The sequence below is a fragment of the Rhincodon typus genome, chromosome 5 (assembly GCF_021869965.1).
Source record: "Rhincodon typus isolate 14 chromosome 5, sRhiTyp1.1, whole genome shotgun sequence".
Taxonomy (NCBI): domain Eukaryota; kingdom Metazoa; phylum Chordata; class Chondrichthyes; order Orectolobiformes; family Rhincodontidae; genus Rhincodon; species Rhincodon typus.
Window position 1 is genome coordinate 40,049,258 of NC_063336.1, and position 15,298 is coordinate 40,064,555.

Below are 15,298 nucleotides of genomic sequence, written 5' to 3' on the forward strand. Positions count from 1 at the left end.
CAGAGGGGCTGAAACAAAGTGCGAGAAACAGAGTGCGAGAAACAGAGTGTGAGAAGCAGAGTGCTAGAAACAGAATCACTGAAAGAGCGGGGCTTAAACAGAGGGGCTGAAACTGAATCGCTGAAATAGAGTGCGAAAAACAGAGGGGCTGAAACAGAGGGGCTAAAACAGAGTGCGAGAAACAGCGTGCGCGAAACAGAGTGCGAGAAGCAGAGTGCGAAAACAGATTCACTGAAAGAGCGGGGCTGAAACAGATGTGCTGAAACTGAGTCACTGAAATAAAGTGCGAAAAACAGAGGGGCTGAAACTGAAGGGCTGAATCAGAGTGCCAGATACAGAGTGTGAGAAACAGAGGGCTGAAACAGAGCGCAAGAAACAGAGTGCAAGAATCAGAGTGCGAGAAGCAAAGGGGCTGAAACAGAGGAGCTGAAACAGCATGGCTAAAACAGAGTGCGATAAATACAGTGCGAGAAACAGAGTGCAAGAAACAGAGTGGCGAGAAACAGACAGTGAGAAACAGAGTTCTCAAAACAGAGTGCTCGTAACAGAGGTGCTGAAGCAGAGTTCAAGAAACAGAGTGGCTGAAACACATTGCGTGAACCAGAATGCAATAAACAGAGTGCAAGAAACAGAGTGCGTGAAACAGAGAGCGAGAAACTGCATGCGAGGAACAGAGTGCGAGAAACAAAGTGGCTGAAACAGAGTGGGCAAAACAGACTGTGAGAAACAGAGTGCGAGAAACACAGGGACTGAAACAGAGTGCGAGAATCAGAGTGTGAGAAACAGGGCGCCAGAAACAGAGCACGAGAAACAGAGTGGCTGAAACAGAGGGGCAGCAACAATATACAAGAATCAGTGTGTGAGAAACAGAGGGGCTGAAACAGAGCGCAAGAAACAGAGTGCGAGAAGCAGAGGGGCAGATACAGAGGGGCTGAAAAAGACAGCTGAAACAGAGTGCAAGAAAAGGAGTGCGAGAAGCAGAGTGGCAGAAAAAGATGGGCTGAAAAAGAGGGGCTCAAACAGAGTGCAAGAAACAGATAGCGAGAAACAGAGGGGCTGAAACAGAGTGCGAGAAACAGAGGGGCTGAAACAGAGTACAAGAAACAGAGTGGCTGAAACAGAGCGTGAGAAACAGAGGGGCCGAAACAGAGTGCGAGAAACAGAGGTGATGAAGCAGAGTGCGAGAAATATAGGGGCTGAAACAGAGGGGCTGAAACAGTGTGGCTGAAACAGAGTGCGAGAAACAGAGGGGCTGAAACAGAGTGCGAGAAACAGAGTGGCTGAAACAGAGCATGAGAAATAGAGGGGCTGAAACAGAGGAGCTGAAACAGAGTGCGAGATACTGAGGGGCTGAAACAGAGTGCGAGAAACAGAAAGTCTTAAACAGAGTGCGAGGAACAGAGTGTGAGAAACAGAGGCTGCAACAGAGGGGCTGAAACAGAGTGCAAGTAACAGAGTATGAGAAACAGAGGAACTGTAACAGAGTGCAAGAAACAGATGGGCTGAAACAGAGTGTGAGAAACAGAGTGCGAGAAACATTTTAAACAACTGAAGGCCGATAGGAGGGTTTTGAACACTTGTTTTGATGGGAAGGTGGATAGATGGATAATGTTTGCACTGCTTTCCCTGGAGAGGAGAAGGCCAAGCGAACATTTGATGGATGTTCACAAGATCATGTAGGTCTGGATGTAATAGATGGAGAGAAACTGTTCCTTATAAAAGAATTGAGAACAAAAGTACACAGATGTGACATTTTTACAAAGGAAGCAATTTTAATCCAAGAGTAGGAATAGAAATGGATGCTTCCCTCCATGGATCAAAGAGGGCAATGGAGAGAAAGTTGGGAAAATATGGCAAAAATGAAAAAAAGATCAGAATCTCTTCACAAAGATTTCCTGTCTTTCCCTTTAGGATATAAACGGTGATTTCAGAATCATCTTATTGAACAACAATCACTTTATTTCCATGCGTTCGCACCTCATTAGTTGGCAAATTTCAACACCACTTCCAATTCTCCTCTCATTCCTTAAAAAACTAGGCAGCGCAAATTCCCGACATGCAAGTCTGAGCTGCTAGGTGCAGTTTGCCAAATGTAGGCCTTCATCCAACTGTATCTTCAACACAATGAAACGGCATGCTTCATTGTCACCATCCTCCACCAGTCTTCATCAAAGCAAGTCAACATCGGCAATTGACCACTCTCAGCATATCATCTTGTCTGCCCTGGATCCAGCTCTCACACCAATTCAGCCCCTCAGAGCTTGATTTTGGAGCTCACAGATACCTACAGCTTGCCTGCTTCTGCCTGGTCACTTTACATGGAGGGTTTCACATTCATTAAAAATGATGTATCTTCTGAATCATTTCCTTTTTCATAAATTTGAGTGTTACCCTTGCAAGTGCCACACTAATCTTCTGTGTATCTCTCCAATTTTAGTGCATGTGCACTCACTCACATCGTGCTTAATGGAGACTGCCAGTCTCAGTGACTTGCATTGTTATTCCTGCCGAGGGTGAGGCAGCCAGCTTGTCATGGCATGGGGGAGTGTAGCACTGACAGTCGATGGATGGACAAGTCACAATATAGAACCATGTTACATCGATGTCACACCGAGAGCATGTGCCAGAAGCTTGCGTGTCAAATGCCCTGCATTTTAAATTGTATTTCAACCAAATAACCCTGTGTGCAAGTCAAAGGGGAGCAGTCCTTTGTAGGGTCAGAGTTAGTCAGGCATGCTGCCAAAGTCAGTCAAGGGGCTTATCGAATTCCAGAAGTTTGGCTGCGGTCAGTCAGGTGTTTGGTCCTACATGTCCTCACAGTCATGGGATTTTGCTATGGTCAGTATAGCAGGGCAACTGCAACCAGTCTGGGAATTGTGGAAAGGTCAGTGGGGGTGCTGTGGAAACACTTCTCTGGGAGCTGGACTGTGCTCAGCTGAGGCTGTCCTGCCAAGTCATTCAGGAGGATTGATCATAGTCATTTGACGTGAAATTACAGAAGAAGGTATCAAGATTTCACTCAGAGAAACAGACAGATTAATTATTTCTTGAAAACAAACAATAACAAACCTTGGGGACTACAGAGGACCATATTGTCCGACAATCTAGAATAAGCATGGAACTCATTGTGAGTAAAGGACACAACATAGATCAACCATTTAAAGTTGGAAAACAATCCAAGGACAATATTACAAGCTTAAAATAAAAAGTCACTATAGATAGCATGCATGGTCAAAAAATTAAATCAGCTTGATTGGAAAAATCTGATGGACTGGATCAGGGAACTTTTCATTACTATTAATACCAATTATAATACTTTTATTTGAATATCTCTTATTGTTCTGCAACACTTAAGGAAGCATCATAAGAAGTTACATCAGCAATTGCAACAGCAACATCCTCAATTTGTACTCATTAATCAAGGGAACAAAATATTTTGAATACCCAACCATTGCGAAGCAGCAATCAACAAAGAAAAATCCTTACATAAACATGGCAGGGAATAAGTTAGGAGAGGTCATTATTAAGCTTTGCAATTCATTAGTCAAGAATGCACCATATTAATGTCTTGGATTGCTTGCAAAGATGCAAGGGATACATTGGAGCCTTAGAGCTAGTACAAGAAAAATAACAAGACTACTACCTAGCTTCAGAAAATCAATTTAAAATTTGGTTTTATAGCTGTTAATGTTAGTCAGTTATAAACTAGATAAAGTGGTTAGTGATACAGATTAAATAAATCTGGAAGAATAATTCAGAAATGAAGACAAGGGAACAGAGGTAGGAAATGGGAGCGTCAAATTCACGTCAGATAAGATGATCTTCATGCAAAGAGTCGTTAACATAAGGGACAACAGTGATGTCAAGTAGGCAATGTTGTATGGCCATCCTTCGTGCCAGATTAACTCTAACTGGGTGGACAGTAGAACATGTGACTGATATGTTAGCATCTGTTTTTCACCTCCATTGAAGCAAAGGTTACAAGGATGTTTCTGGTGCTTGTGGTTTTAAGGGCCAATGGGAATGATTGCTGCACTCAAATCATAACAATTATTAATGTTCACTAAATAAAAAATTCCACTCAGGAGAGAGCTGGCTTTGCTTATGTAATCCTGAAATACTGATTGCGACAGACTAGGGGTCCAACAGCTGTAAATTCTACTCATTTAAAGGAGGATACGCGGTGGTCTGCATTTTTAGGTCACTGAGGTCACAATGGTACATTTAGTTTGTTTATTCAGAGTGTGACAAGCTCATAAACTGAGCATAGCATAGACAATTTAAGAATGTGCATAGTGTAAATGACTGAACTGTCCTGGAACACTATTCTATCTAATCCCCAGCACTGCCTCACCTCAGCATTCCTATTTCTTTACAAATCCTATGACAAAGTACTTGTGATTACTGTCAGTAAAAACTGCTGTGTGATCATAAACTTGATTGGTGTGAAGCAGAGAGAAGCTGGCTTCACAATAATCCTATTGAGAAATGTGAAATGTGATTTGATTTTGAAGGGCCCAGGTTTGATTGCTGTCTCCATTCAGTTATCTGATCCCAACTGGGACAACAGCAGAGACTTTTTCATGTGCCCAAAGTGAAAAGAACCATCAGCCAAGACTCCAGCTTTTCACCACAATCCAGTGACCCTGGCTGGCCGTGAAATAAGTGTTGATTTCCAGCAAGGACAGGATCCGGCATAGTTCTGATGTCTACTCCCATTGAAGGTTCATTGGCAGGAATCACACAAAGAATGACTGAATGCTGTGTAGAATCACCTGCTTCAATTGAGGGTAGAAGATAACTGGCGAGAAGGGAACAGAAAGTGGACAATTTAACCTTACTCATATTGAAGATCTTGATGCCAACTACATAGGCCATTTTAACCAGTGGATCTGTTTCCATGCATCAAGTCAGGGGATATGCTGGCACAGTGGTTATATCACTGGACTAGGATTCCATAGGCCCTAGGTATACTCTGAGGTTAGACAAGGCAGTTGGTGGAATTTGAATTCAATAATAAGTTTCGAATGGAAATGTAGACTCAATGATAGTTTTACAGTCACCATCATTGATTGTTATAAAATCCTTTCAGATTCACTCATGTCCTTTCAGGAAGAAAATCTACCACCTTTAGTTGGTTTGGCCCACATGTGACTCGAGACTGACAACATTATAGTTAATTCTTCACTGCTCTCTGAAATGGCTGAACAAGCCACTCAGCCCAAGGTAAGGAGGTACTTATCATCCTCTTCAAATCAGGTTCACAAGTTAGAGCTTTCCATTTGTTTTGAGAAGATCAGTATCGTCTGAGCATGGCCTATGGATAAAAGTCTCTGCCTCTCTGCTTGAGCGAAACAGTCATTCTGGAAATATTAATACTCAATTGGAACTACATGTGTGGCAGTGCACCATATCTGTGGAAAGAAAACACAGGTTCACATTTCATTATAGACAGCCAAGTCCCACCTTCATGAAATTTTCTTATAGAGTCATGGAGGTCTACAGGACAGAAAATGGCTCTTAAGCTTGTCAAGTCTGTATCAGTCAAAAACAAATACCAACTATTCTAATCCCATTTTCCAGCCTTGTGTGCCTTGGCATTGCAAGTGCACACCTAAACGCTTATTAAATGTAATGAGATTTTCTGCCTCTGCCATATTTACAGGCTGTGAGTTCCAGATCCTCACTATCATCTGGTTAACAAAAAGATTTTCCCCACATCCCCTCTAAACCTCCTGCTCCTTCTGTAAAATCCATGTCATTGAACTCTCCATTAAAACGAGAAGTTCCTTCCTTTATCCTGTCCATGCCCCACATAATTTTATACATCTGAATCATGTCCCCGCCCACCTCCCCAGTCTCCTCTGCTCCAAGGAAAACAATCCTCGTCAGTCCAATCTCTCTTCAGAACTAACTATACACCTTACTGTTACCCACTGTGAGAAAAATGTCTTCTTATCCACAGATTTAAAGAAAAATAATTTCAAAGAAAACTTACTTCCTGAGATAGAAAGTACAGTGCTGCACATGTACAGTTCACAGTTTGTGGAAAACGACAATTTTCTGGGAATTCATCCACTGTGGACACAAGACTTTACCAGAAGAAAGGCAACTGTGATCAAGATATGAACCTGATACATTCATTTGTTGTTTCCATTTGCAAATGCTGACTGACCCGTTTGGTTCATCGTCTAATTTTGTTTCCAGTAAAATAATTAAACTTCTTATTTCAGAATGATAAACCATTTGTGTCAACTGTTACTGAAAGAGTTCCACCCAAAAGAAAAGTAACAAAAGTGAAGATGATTGAGGGCCTTTCCTTCATAAAAGCAGATAATTCACAATGTTTTACTTTGTTTCCATAGTTTTGAACCGAATATCTATAGTCATACATGAAATGTGGTTTACCCAAACTATTAACACTGCAATCGGATTGCTTGTAAAACAGAAATGCCTGATTTCCAGAATCAAGCAGTATGTTGAGTGGATTAACTGATTGCAGCAGTCAGATTCTTTTTTAAAGAAGTCAGGATCTGTTTATAAGAGACAACAAGGTGCAGGGCTGGATGAACACAGCAGGCCAAGCAGCATCATAGGAGCAGAGAGGCTGACGTTTCGGGCCTAGACACTTCATCAGAAAAGGGGGAGGGGAAGGGGGTTTTGAAATAAATAGGGAGAGAGTGGGAGGCGGATAGAAGAGGGATAGAGGAGAGGATAGGTGGAGAGGAAACAAACAGGTCGAAGAGGCGGGGATGGGGCCAGGAAAGGTGAGTGTAGGTAGGGAGTTAGGAAGGGGATAGGTCAGTCCAGGGAGGACGGACAGGTCAAGGGGGCGGGATGAGGTTGGTCGGTAGGAGATGGAGGTGCGGCTTGAGGTGGGAGGAGGGGATAGGTGGGAGGAAGAACAGGTTAGGGAGGCAGGGACGAGCTGGACTGGTTTTGGGATGCGGTAGGGGGAGGGGAGATTTTGAAACTTGTGAAATCCACATTGATACCATTGGGCTGCAGGGTTCCCAAGCGGAATATGAGTTGCTGTTCCTGCAACCTTCGGGTGGCATCGTTGTGGCACTGCAGGAGGCCCAGGATGGACATGTCGTCTGAGGAATGGGAGGGGGAGTTGAAATGGTTCGCGACTGGGAGGTGCAGTTGTTTATTGCGAACCGAGCGTAGGTGTTCTGCAAAGCGGTTCCCGAGTCTCCGCTTGGTTTCCCCGATGTAGAGGAAGCCACACCGGGTACAGCGGATGCAGTATACCACATTGGCAGATGTGCAGGTGAACATCTGCTTGATGTGGAAAGTCTTCTTGGGGCCTGGGATGGGGGTGAGGGAGGAGGTATGGGGGCAGGTGTAGCACTTCCTGCGGTTGCAGGGAAAAGTGCCGGGTGTGGTGGAGCTGGAGGGGAGTGTGGAGCGGACAAGGGAGTCACGGAGAGAGTTGTCCCTCCGGAAAGCAGATAAAGGTGGGGAGGGAAAGATGTCTTTGGTGGTGGGGTCGGATTGCAGATGGGGGAAGTGTCGGAGGATGATGCGTTGGATCCGGAGGTTGGTAGGGTGGTACGTGAGGACGAGGGGGATTCTTTTTTGGTTTTTATTGCATGGACGGGGTGTGAGGGATGAGGTGCGGGAGATGTGGGAGACACGGTTGAGGGCGTTCTCGACCACCGAGGAGGGGAAGTTATGGTCCTTGAAAAACGAGGACAACTGAGATGTATGGGAGTGGAATGCCTCAACCTGGGAGCAGATGCGGCGGAGGCAAAGGAATTGGGAATAGGGGATAGCATTTTTGCAGGAAGGTGGGTGGGAGGAGGAGTATTCTAGGTAGCTGTGGGAGTCGAGGGCTTGAAATGAATATCGGTTTCTAGGTGGTTGCCCGATATGGAGACAGAGAGGTCCAGGAAGGGGAGAGAGGTGTTAGAGATGGCCCCAAGAAGACTTTCCACATCAAGCAGATGTTCACCTGCACATCTGCCAATGTGGTATACTGCATCCGCTGTACCCGGTGTGGCTTCCTCTACATCGGGGAAACCAAGCGGAGACTCGGGAACCGCTTTGCAGAACACCTACGCTCGGTTCGCAATAAACAACTGCACCTCCCAGTCGCGAACCATTTCAACTCCCCCTCCCATTCCTCAGACGACATGTCCATCCTGGGCCTCCTGCAGTGCCACAATGATGCCACCCGAAGGTTGCAGGAACAGCAACTCATATTCCGCTTGGGAACCCTGCAGCCCAATGGCATCAATGTGGATTTCACAAGTTTCAAAATCTCCCCTCCCCCCACCGCATCCCAAAACCAGTCCAGCTCGTCCCTGCCTCCCTAACCTGTTCTTCCTCCCACCTATCCCCTCCTCCCACCTCAAGCCGCACCTCCATCTCCTACCGACCAACCTCATCCCGCCCCCTTGACCTGTCCGTCCTCCCTGGACTGACCTATCCCCTTCCTAACTCCCTACCTACACTCACCTTTCATGGCTCCATCCCCGCCTCTTCGACCTGTTTGTTTCCTCTCCACCTATCCTCTCCTCTATCCCTCTTCTATCCGCCTCCCACTCTCTCCCTATTTATTTCAAAACCCCCTTCCCCTCCCCCTTTTCTGATGAAGGGTCTAGGCCCGAAACGTCAGCCTCTCTGCTCCTATGATGCTGCTTGGCCTGCTGTGTTCATCCAGCCCTGCACCTTGTTGTCTCGGATTCTCCAGCATCTGCAGTTCCTACTAACCCAGGATCTGTTTATAAGTCTGGCAGTTTCACAAGGCAATATTATGACATGAGAATGAGTGTCTCCTTTCAAACAAATTCTACTCAGGAGAGAAGAATGGATGAAGAAAGTTTGTTTTTACCCCTCAGAAAATCTTATCAGAAGATAGAGCAAAAATAGATTCCAGTGGAAAATGATGTTGCCAGCAAAACAAAATCTATTTGTGAAACTAATTTATCAGTTGAATGAACAGGTGATTTATTTCACCTTTTGCTTCAATTATGTTACTCACTTGAAACCTTGAAGGGAATGAGGGCATAGCCTATACAACAGGCAAGTAGGTTTCAGATGGTCCAGCTAACCTGCTAGGTACGATACATGAATTATGGCATTCTGTAATTAGCTTTCTCTCTCGTTCTCTGTGAAACTGACATGAATTCTACCTCCAGGAGTATTGTTGTGAAGTTGGGTAGAGAATTTGATGTTTGTAAAATAATAGGGGGGAAACGACTGTGTGGTCCCTTTAAAAGATGATGGTTTTTTAGGCTTGGCGATTTTTAAAAAATGTCAACAGGCAGCAGCAGATGCACACAGTGTTCATGAAATTGAAGTATTGATTCAAAAGGCTATACTGTTAACTGGCAAAGCAGCATTTTTACCAAGACAACTGGTTTTTGGATTTAGCCAATTAATTTAAACCAGGCCCTAGATACCAAAACCCAATTAAATTTAAATCTGATGGTTTTGACTACCTAGGACCAATCCTATTGTAAGAAATTGATTGATCATCAAAGGTATAGAAGAAGAAGCCATGTGAAAATCGGTGTGAGAATGAACTACCATCTGACGAGAAACTCACGAGCTCTCATAGAAATCTCTAAGCTTTCAGAGTAAGCACCATCTAAATAAAGCTACTATAGTCCTCTTAGCTAACATTCCTGACACAAGAATTGACAGAGGAAGGCGTTCCTGACTGGAGGACGGTGAAGAAGGCAAAGAACATTTTGGAAGACTTATTCTGACTAATTTCAAGAGATTAAGTTTTTTTTTAATTAATTTGGTCTATATAAGCAGTCGTTGTATCTGTTGGAACACCATATTATTAGAATTTTGTTTTATTTGGCAAGTTAAGGGGAAATTGTTCAGTTTGTGAGTAGTTCTGTTAATTTGTTAACTGTTAGAGTTAGATAAATAAATTGCTACTTGTTGATTGTAGAGTGACTGTTAGGAATTTATTTTATTTCACCCCTTTCTTATAACAGATTGGGAGGTGAGAGGCGGGTTATACAACTTTTCACATTTCCTTCAACTGATTACGAGGTGAGGCGAGTTTCTCTGGGTGTTTTGGTTTCAGTTATCAGAAGGTGGTCAACCTCTCCTTCATAACAGTATTAATGCAAGCTTGCGGCACTCAGGCAGAACGTTGTAAAAAAATTAAAACATGGTTAGTAAGTTTGCAGATGACACCAGGATTGGTAGACAGTGAAGAAGGTTATCTAAGATTACAAACAGATCTTGATCATTTGGGTCAATGGGCTGAAGAGTGGCAAATGAATTCAATTTGGATAAATGTGAGGTATTATATTTTGGTAAAACGGACAGAAGACAAGACTTATACAATTAAAAGTATGGCCTTGGGTAGTGTTGTAGAACAGAGAATCCTAGGGGTTCGGAAACATAATTCTTTGAAGTTTGCATCACATATAGATAAGGTGGTTAAGAAGCCATTTAGCATGTTTACCTTCATTGCTCAGACCTTTGAATATAGGAGTTGGGATGTTATGTTGAGGATGTACAGGATGTTGATGAGTTCTCTTCTGGAGTACTGTGTCCAGTTCTGGTTGCTGTGTTATTGGAAGGATATTATTTAGATGGAGAAGGTTCAGAAGAGATTTGCCAGGATTTTGCCAGGAATGGAGTGTTTGAGTTATAAAGAGATGTTGGATTGGCTGGGACTTTATTCACTGGAGTGTGGGAGGTCGAAAGGTGACTTTATAGAAGTTTATAAAATAATGAGAGATGAAGATAAGATGAATGGCAGATATCTCTTTTTTTCCCTAGAGAGGGGGATTTCAAGTCTAGGAGGCATATTTTTAAGGTAAGAGGAGAAAGATTTAAAAAAAGATGGGCAATATTTTTACAGAGAGTGGAATGAAACGTCTAGAGGAAGTGGTGGATGTGGTTACAGTTACAGTTAAAAAAAATTTAGATAAGTACATAAATAGGAAATATTTGGAGGGATATAGGCCAAGCACAAGCAGGTGGGACTAGTTTAGTTTGGGATTATGGTCTGCGTGGACCGGTTGGACTGAAGGATCAGTTTCCGCACTGTATGACTCTATGACTCCAGTAACACTAGCAGAGTTTGGTGCGGAATGTCATGTTTTGGCGTATTGTCAAGAAGCACACACTGTGAGACAGGCCTGACTGTAACTCAAGTATCTCAGGGACATGCGGCAACAAATGAATCAGACTTTTGCTTAGAAAAAAAATCACAAATGAAATGCGATTAAAATGTAATCCACCCATTTGTTTGTCCTTGAGTGATCGAACGTGCACAGTCATGTGTAACAATGTTATAGGTCTGAACAAAGAGTAATCAATCCATGTTCATGAGGCCTGTCATGTCTAGCTAATCTTTGTTTCTGGAAGTCCTTCTGGGATCCGTACATCCATCTTTGTGTCCTCTGGTGCTTTTTGTAATTGTCCCAGTGTCCAGTGGTGTACTCACACTGGGGACATTTGAGTGGCTTCTCTCCAGTGTGCCTCAGCATGTGGCGTTTGAGATTCATACTCTGGTTACAACTGTAATTGCGGACATGGCACTCAAATAGTTTGTCGCCTGAGTGGATGCGCTCATGTTGCTTCAGGTTCGCCAAGTTGCCACAGGCATAATTGCACCAATCACATTTAATTGGCTTCTGACTAGTATGAATGCGGACATGTCTCTTGATATTGTCAAGGTGAGCAGAAACATACTGGTAATGCAAGCATTTGTACGGCTTTTCACCGCTTACATATCTTATGTGCCTCATTAGGTGACTGAGATAAAAATGCACAGCTTGCAAAGGAGAACCTTGTCGCTTTTTCCTCGCTGCTCTGTACTCCTCCTAAGTCCTCTTTTTCCCTTTCCTCCCCTAAACCATGGGTCAAGCCATCAAAGACACACCTTGGACAGAGCTGACCAACCAAACAAGTTGCTGTACTGAGTTATCCAGCACAGTGCCACACTGCTGGCAAGTGAGAGGAAGCAAGATCTCTGGGAATGAGCCAGATTTCTCTGCTCCATCCCCTGCGTCCAGCAGGCTTCCCGCTTCATCTGCATTCTGCGGGAAATCCAAGTTCGGAGTCTGCAAATGGAAAGAACACGCGACACTGTCAGTGATTTCCTTCCACCAGCAAAAATTGCAGCAAATCTAGTGAATCACAATCTGTCCACTTAAGCCTTGTTGTGACTACATTATCTGAACGTCATAAAATTCTGATCGCAAAGCGTAAGATTTTCTGCGGCTTTGTCACAGATCGACTGAACAACAACAACTGATGTTTCTGTAGCACCTTCAACATGAAGAAACGTCCCACAGGATCTTTACGAAACAAAACATGATACCGAGCCACCAAAGAAAATAATAGCGTGGATGACCAATTATAAGGAATGCCATAAGGAAGGAACATGAGGTGGTGAGATGAAGGTAAAGAATTCCAGAACTTGGGACTTAGGCAATAAAAGGCACAACCATCAATGTTGTAAGAATTAAAATGAAGAATGTACAGAAATGATCATTAGAGGGGTATGAATGATATATCAGCTGGATGGGAAGCTGGAGAAGATTACAGAAAGCTGGAAGGGTAAGAGATGGAGGGATTTGAAAACAATGAAAGATGAGAACTATGAAATCAAGACATCGCTTGACTGTGAGCTGATGTACATTGGTGAGCATTAGGGTCAAAGAGGAAAAAGACTTACTGTGAGTTAAGAAACAAGGGATAAGGTAAAGTCACCATTATTCTACTGGACCATAGGACTCCTTTCTCATTAGAGAAAGAGAGAGAGACCACTGGTGGTGATATAACCTGAGGTTCACCATGCATCAAGTGAGGGGAGAGTTTACCTTAAGCAGCAGAATTTTGATTGACTTCATATTTACAGAGGCTTTGGAGTAGTTCAGTGGAGGCACAAAGGAGGGTTTCAGCAGCAGATAAGCTGAAACAGGGATGAAGTTGGATGATATTATGGAAGTGGGAATAGATAGTTCTAAAGATAGTACAAACATAAAGTTTGTGATCTTGGGGCTAAATATGTCACCAAGGTTACAAAAGACTGTTGCCAGAGAGAGGAATGGAGTTGGTAGCTAGAGAATGAAGTTTAGAGTGGAGATCAAAAACAGTGGCCCCAATTCTTCAATACTTAATCAGAAAAGAATTCTGCTTAACCAGACCTGGATGTCAGATAAGCAGTCATAATTTAGCAACAGTAGAACTGTCGAGAGGTGGTTGTGAGATAGAACTCTGCTTTCAGATGATGGCGCCAAAGAACAACAGATAGATGAGAAATAGATGTAGGCCAAGGATGCATCTTTGGAGGCACCAGAGATAATGGTGGGGGAATGATGGTAAGTGATCTCTGTCAACAATAGTTAGATGGATAAGAGTGGAACCACATGAATGCAGTCCCACCCAGGTGGATAATATTGGAAAGGCATTGGAGAAGATTGATGTGGTCAACATTGTTAAAGGCTGCGGATAATTAGAGAAGGATGAGGAGACCAACTTTTCTTTTGTCAATTGGTTGTCATTTGTGGCTTTGATAAGAACCATTTTGTTCCTGAGGCAGGGATTGCAATCTTATTGGAAGGATTCAAACTTGGAGTTCTGGGAAAGATGGGAATGGGTTTTGGAAGAAAGGGACATTGCAGATGGGAGGGTAGTTTGTAAAGGTCTTGAAGTCAAGTGGGCTGTTTATTCGAGATAAGGGGTAAGGACATCAGATTTAAAGGAGAGAGGGACAACATCTAAAAAGAGAGAACCGGTTATAGTAACTAACATTGGGACCAGAAGGGGTAATCAGCAATTTAGTGGAAATACGGTCGAGGAACAGGAGATAGGTCTCCTCGATGAGGTGAACTTGGAGACAGCATGAAAATAGGTAGGAGAGAAACAAGAGAGAGAAATGTTAGTTCAGGGCTGAGACAAAGACCAGCATTAAAGAATTGTTTTTGTTGGGTGTGCTTAATACAGAGTGAACTGATCAGATTTTCTTAATCTTAGTGACAAAGAAGTACAAAAATTAATTAATGAGAATAAAATGAGACTTTCAACATTTATCATGGTTTTTGCAATTGCTGTAACAGGCTTATAGCTCTTTGTTGTGCATGCTTATGTGGAATTGATGAGTTATGTGATAACATAAAAAATACTTTAGCACAGCACATTTAAAGAAGCAACTTATTTACTATGATGTAATAATGAAAATTGTATGATTCCATGAGAAAAGTATCAAGTAACTGGTATTACGATGATAATGATCTGTGGCTTTTCTCCCTTTGCAGTTAATCAAGATTATCAGCAGGACGGTTTAATTATGTTCTTATGAAAGCATAACTACACCATCTCTTTTTATTAGTAATCATTACTTAGTCACCAGATAACCAAAAATGTCAGACAAAAACTAAAACACTACGTCATCAGTTTCAATAGGATATCATTAGACCATAACACATAGGAGCAAAAGTAGACTACTAGACTTAATGAGTTTGCTCTGCCATTCAATGAGATCATGGCTGATCTAATAATCCTCAACTCCATTTCCCTGCCTTTTCCCCATAACCCTTGATTCCCTTACGAATTGAAAATCTGTCTACCTAAGCCTTGAGTATACTTAACAACACAGCTGAACAGCCCACTGTGCCAAAGAATTCTATAGATTTGTTACCCTCTGAAAGAAGAAATTTCTCCTCATCTTTGTCTTAAAGGGCAAATTGTTACTCAGAAATTATGCCTTCTATCAGAAATGCATAACTTCATATTTTTTCAAATATTTCATCTGCTAAGCTTTTTTTGCCCAATCATTTGACCAGTCTATATTCCTCTGCAGGTTTCTAGTGCTATCCTTACTACTTGATTTCCCACCTATTTTTGCATCAGAAGCAAAGTGGTGATAGTACATTCACTTCCATCATCCATGTCATTGATATATATTGTAAATAACAGTGGACAGAAGTTACAGATTGCCATCCTGAAAATACCCTTTTTATCTCTACTTTCTGTATTCTAATAATTAGCCAATCCTCTATCCATGCCAATATCCGACTCCATGTGGTACCTTATCAAACACCATCTAAAGATTCTTCTTTATCTATCCTGTTTCTTACCTCCTCAAAGAATTTTAATAAATTTGTCAGGTATGATTTCCCATTCATGAAACCATGCAGACTCTGGCTTGATTAGATTATGTATTTTCGAATACTTCGCTGTTATGCCCTTTATAATGGGCATTTTTCCAACAATAGGTGCTGGACTGACTGGCTGACTGGCTTATAGTTACCTGTACTTTTTTTGTCTTTATCCATGGTTGAAAAATTATGTTACATTGGCAGTTTTA

At 42.5% G+C, this 15,298-nt stretch overlaps 1 pseudogene; it reads right to left on the reverse strand.

Annotated features, from left to right (window-relative positions):
• Positions 1-11,273: 11,273 nt before the first annotated feature.
• The window catches only part of LOC109936264, a 60,112-nt pseudogene continuing 56,087 nt past the window's right edge, over positions 11,274-15,298 (reverse strand).